Raw genomic sequence first — 4,984 nt, forward strand, 5'->3', positions numbered from 1 at the left:
GAAATGGGGCACAGTGGGGGATAGTTATTAAAACCTATCGAGACGTACGTTTGGGTGAATGGCTCAAAGCTCCATAAACTTTCCTAAGAGAACACTATTCACAAGACATTCTTCTCCCTAAATATGGACACATATCTGCATCTGGTGGGTAGACGGGAAGGCATTGCCAAGGACTTGTGAAACCAGCACTTGACCTGTGTCTAATGTCGCTTGGATCTGCTTCGGAACGCTCTCTTGGTTCTAAACGCTTTCTTGGACGATGTCTCGCAGAGCAGCAAAGCCAGCTCCAGCTCTTCTTTTATGAGATTCACAACAGACTGTCAACACCATCTGATAACTGACTCTCCTGGAAATCGGCAGGGCTACATAGATATCATCAGAACGCTGATGTACAAGCCATCACGAAAGGAAGAAAGGAGGAAGAGAAAAGCATGTGTCACCAGCGAAACACAAAATTTGCCAAACTCAACTTAGGGAGACTAGGTGAGGCAGGATCCATTTTCAACTTTCATTTACAAAGAAAAACTGGTTATCATAATGCTCTAGCTACCATGATAATTCTTCTCTCTTTTGTGGCATTACGTATGGAACCCAGGGCCTTACCCCAGCTAGGTAAGAGATTTTCCTCCTGGATGAAACTTAGGCCAAACACTTGGGTTTTTAAATTTTTCAATGGACTTTTCCAGCCGGCATATGGATTCCTCAGTGCATAGAATATGATGTCATATACACACATACATACATGCAATTGTGCACACACAGCTCCACCCCTGAAGTACATTCAACTCAAATCTCTTAAGATATCCAGACAAACTGAAGACACGTGAACAGGGCAGTGTGGAACCTGAGTGAAGCTGTGAGCCCATTCCAGGAAGAAAAAAAAAAAAAGCAGTTGGCATGAATGACAGTGGTGTTTACTAGAAAACTAGCTTGCTTCCAGCACACAGTAGACAATGCCCTGATACTAAACAAAACGTGTGAGTGTCCTGGCCTTGCTGTGAGGAGGGCGGGCTCCACAGGCCTTGCCTGCCCACTGCCAAAACATTTCCCAGCGCCTCAGTCAGCCTGCCTTTGGACACGTTCCTTACTAAAACAAATAGGCCTAACAAATAATCTTTGATAGCAAATACTCATAAAGACAAACAATGAAAACTGCTATGTTGTGTGTCTTAGGGCAGCCGGCGCTGTGCGGAGTTGCCACACGCAGAAGCAAAACAGTCAGGCTTGCCAGACCAGCTCCCAGAAGTCAGCAACTCATGGCAACTTGCTCCTTTTGGGTGAGTAATTATTCTGGCTTTGGTCAATGGTGGGCTTCTCCCTCGGCAGTCCCAGTGTGCCTCTGTGTTGTCTATTTGTGAAAGGAGATAATCACCTGAAAACAAATTGAGTAGTAGCATGCACCCTGGCAAATCGAAGAAGCTCGTCCCGTGGGCCATCCTGGCACCTTATGAAAGCATGTTTAGCGTTATCTAATCTGGTGCCTGTTTCATCACAGGGGTAGCCAATAATGTAAACCTTTGTCTTGGAGGAAGGAGGGAAAGAGCACCCAGCCGGCCTGGCCTCTCCCTTGGTGACCCAGCCCCCATTCTGCCTAAGAGTCAGCCAGGAGTTTGCCATCCCGTGACGGTAAGTGAGAAAATGATGGATGGGCAGGGGTACTGTGAGGCAGAAATGGCTAAGAGACTCGTTTCCTTTTCCCATCTGTTCAGGAAGGACGTCAGCGAGGTAGACTAAACACAGGTCCTGCTCAGGGTTCTGCGTGCGTGCCTGTGTCCTGTGTGAACACAGCAGCCGCCAGCGAAGGGACCTTCCTCCAAGCTGTGGCAGACAAAGGCAGGCAGATGCCAGCCTGCTGGTCCTGAGGAGAAGCAGGGCAGTCCTGGACAGCCACGGGAGTCAGCGAGGGCTGCGGGGTTCCCCTGGGAGTCTGACTGGAAGTGACCACAAGCTGTACTGCCCAGTAGTAAAGAGAGACACTGGGTCAGGACTGGGGCTCATGGTCCCTTTCAGATCCTCTGGGCATCGCTGTAGTGCTCCCCCCAACACATACATTGGTCATTGGGAGAGCAGAGCCCCTGCTGTCCTTTTGGCTAGATGGCGGGTAAGCAAGCTGCACTCCAGCATTGCACTGGGCCATGGACCTAGCTGATGACTTAGACCCCCTCTGTCCCAGCTGCCTTCACCCTACTGTTGGCTCAGTCTTCCAGACCCTACTGAACGGTAGAGGATTTCCGAGGAAAGGCCTTGTGCCCTTGGCTCCCTTTCTCTCTTGCCCACCCTTCCCCATGCCTGTGCTCTGTTCTACTCTCTTCCCCAGCAACCCAAAGTCTTCACCTCACCAGACCCTGGAGCCTTGGTGGGATTCAAGGTCGAGGAGCCTGTGCGCTGTGGCAAGGCTGGGTTAGACTTTGCCAGGACTGCATAGGATCCCTGCTTTGTCGAGCGTCAGCTTACTCTTCCAAGCCTCAGTTTCCCTCCCTGTGACTCCAACAGTCTGATGATTTGTGTGGGGGTGGGGGAGTGGATAGTAATGGCATGAGGTCCTAGAGACAGCCACAGCTTTTGCAGCTCATGCCTTCCCAACCCCCTTGGCCTGAATTTTGTAGTAAGGACAGAGAAGAATGCACCAAACCTTGCCTTTGGGTCCTCCCTGGTTGGTCCCTGAGATCAGTGGCTGTAGCTAAGGGATACCATAGGGTCGGGGTGGGGGTCTCTTCTTCATTTGCTGTGCTCATTGGAGAAACTAAATAGGGAGGGTCAGCAAATAGCTTCCACGGAGGAAAAACATACAGCTGCTAGCGGGATCTTCATTTATCCTTGGCTCAGAGGGCCGAGGCAGGAGAATCTTGAACTCAAAGCAGGTGCTGGCAGCTTAGTGGCAGGACCCTTGGCTAAAGCATGCAGCCCTGGGTTCCATCACTAATACAAAGAATCACTTCCACCTGAACATACTTTTATTTTATAGCATCCGTCTGGGTCTGGCTCTCGCTCTCGTCTCCAGTGTGAACTGCTCTGAAATCACGTATAAGTGAGCAGATAAACGAGCCCCACCCAAAGTCCAATGCATTTCACATACACACTGTAGCAAGTGCTGATGTGTGTGGGTGTTCTTCTCCTAGTTATTCAAATACGGCCTCACAGCGAAGCCTCATCAAGGGCATCTGCTGTGTGCCCAGCTGCTAGAATCACATCACAGAAAAAAAAAAAAAAAAATCACGCCCTTCATCCATGTTGATTGTTTAGTGAGTGTATCCGTGCTCTGAAATGCACTTAAAGACTGCTGTCTGACATAAAGGTAAAATTTGTCATTTGTGACGTTGAATAATTTAAATGCCCCCCTTGAACTGGCCCATCAACTATGTGTTTACAGTTGTCCTGTTAAGGCCCTCGAGACCCAATGAGTCACTATGGGAGGCTGTGTATCCTGTTGGCAGGCTGTTGACTCTCCGCAAGCTTCCCCTTTTCTCACGGGGGAGATGCAGATAGTAGCATCAATGTCAGGGTCCACGTGAGGGTTAAATGGAGTGCTTATTTGTAGCACTTGGCAGGATGACAAGGTAAGTGCTCCAAGCATCTTAAGTATCCTTATTAGTGTCTGTGCTGAAGAGATACACAGCCTGGCAAACCGATCCACCTTTCATTAGCCTTAGAGTGCGGCCCTACACCAAGCTTCGGGGAGGGAAAAAATAGCTGCTTCACTGAGTTGAGAGAAGAGATTTTTCAGATTCCAGCTGGGGTCTTTGTGACCTCAAACAAAAGAAGATCTTTCCTAAAAGTAATTTTGGGGGTAGTTGGGGGTGTAATTTACAGTTACAGCTAGGTCTAAGCATGGTGGGGTCTTCAAAGCCCAACACCTAAAAAGAAAAAAAAAGGGGGGGGGGGGGAGGAGAAAATCAATTCTGGATATGTTGCTCTGCTTTGTAGTTTAAACCTGGCTAGCCTGCTGACGTTCAAGAAAAAGGATTGTGGAAGCCATAGCTATACTCTGAAGCAAGTGTCTCCTTTGCACACGTTTCTTTCCTTCTAATACTCTGCGGCCACTCGCTTCTGTATTTGCTGTAGTCTGTCTTTTCTTACAGCTTCACTTCCAAACCAAACAGCACTCTCTAATCCCAATGCCTACCTCCTCCCCAGCTGCCAGCGCCGAGCCCGCGCGTCTGTGTCTGCCGTGTATGTAAATACTGGCGCGCCTCTGCTCCGGTTCATGCCGTAGGTGTGCAAGGCCTGTTCTCACGCGGTGAGTCCGGGTGTGTAAACGCGGGGGTGTGAGACCTCACCAGCAGCCACCAGCACGGCCACTCACTGGTCCTGCTCTTTAAACCGGTTCTTTGGAGGTTCAGTTTTTGGTAATTAGAACGAAGGAGTGTTTTAAAAAACAGAAGTACATTTTCCTGGAAACCAGCAGTCTTCATTTGCAACTTTTATTGGCAAGACCTGGCGGCCAGTAAACGCATTCCTTGGCATCTCCCAGAAAGTAATTCACCCTGCGAAGAGGCTTTGCTTTTCCTGCAGTGTGTACCTCGGTTTAAAGGGGCCTCCTGGAAGGAACGTGCCGATGGCCGAGAGCCCCAGATCTCAGGTCACTTCCGGCTCTGGCTCTAGGGAGAACATCCCAGGTCCGCGCCTGGGAGATGCTCACCGGGCCGGGACCAGCCCCGGGAGGTCTCCGGGAGAGTGAAAGCCGCTGCCGCCCGGGAAAACAGGGAGCCGGCGCTTCCCGGGGCTCCCTTCCAGCCGCCAGGTCCTCAACCAACCCGCTTCCCCCGAGAGGCTCCGGAAGGGAAGGGACGGTCCTCTCCGCCGGTCTCCGGAGCCGGGGCGACTGCAGAGGCGACGGGGACGCGGAGCCGCGGGCAGCAGGGGGCGCTCGGAGCACATGCAGCCTTGGGGGCCGCGCTCGCAGCTCCCGGGGCGCAGGACTGGCCCGGAGGTCCGGCGCGCCCCGCTGGAGAGCTCGGCCCGGGGCTGCCCAGCGGTCCCGGGT

This window comes from Meriones unguiculatus, chromosome 19 (genome assembly GCF_030254825.1).
Source record: "Meriones unguiculatus strain TT.TT164.6M chromosome 19, Bangor_MerUng_6.1, whole genome shotgun sequence".
NCBI lineage: Eukaryota > Metazoa > Chordata > Mammalia > Rodentia > Muridae > Meriones > Meriones unguiculatus.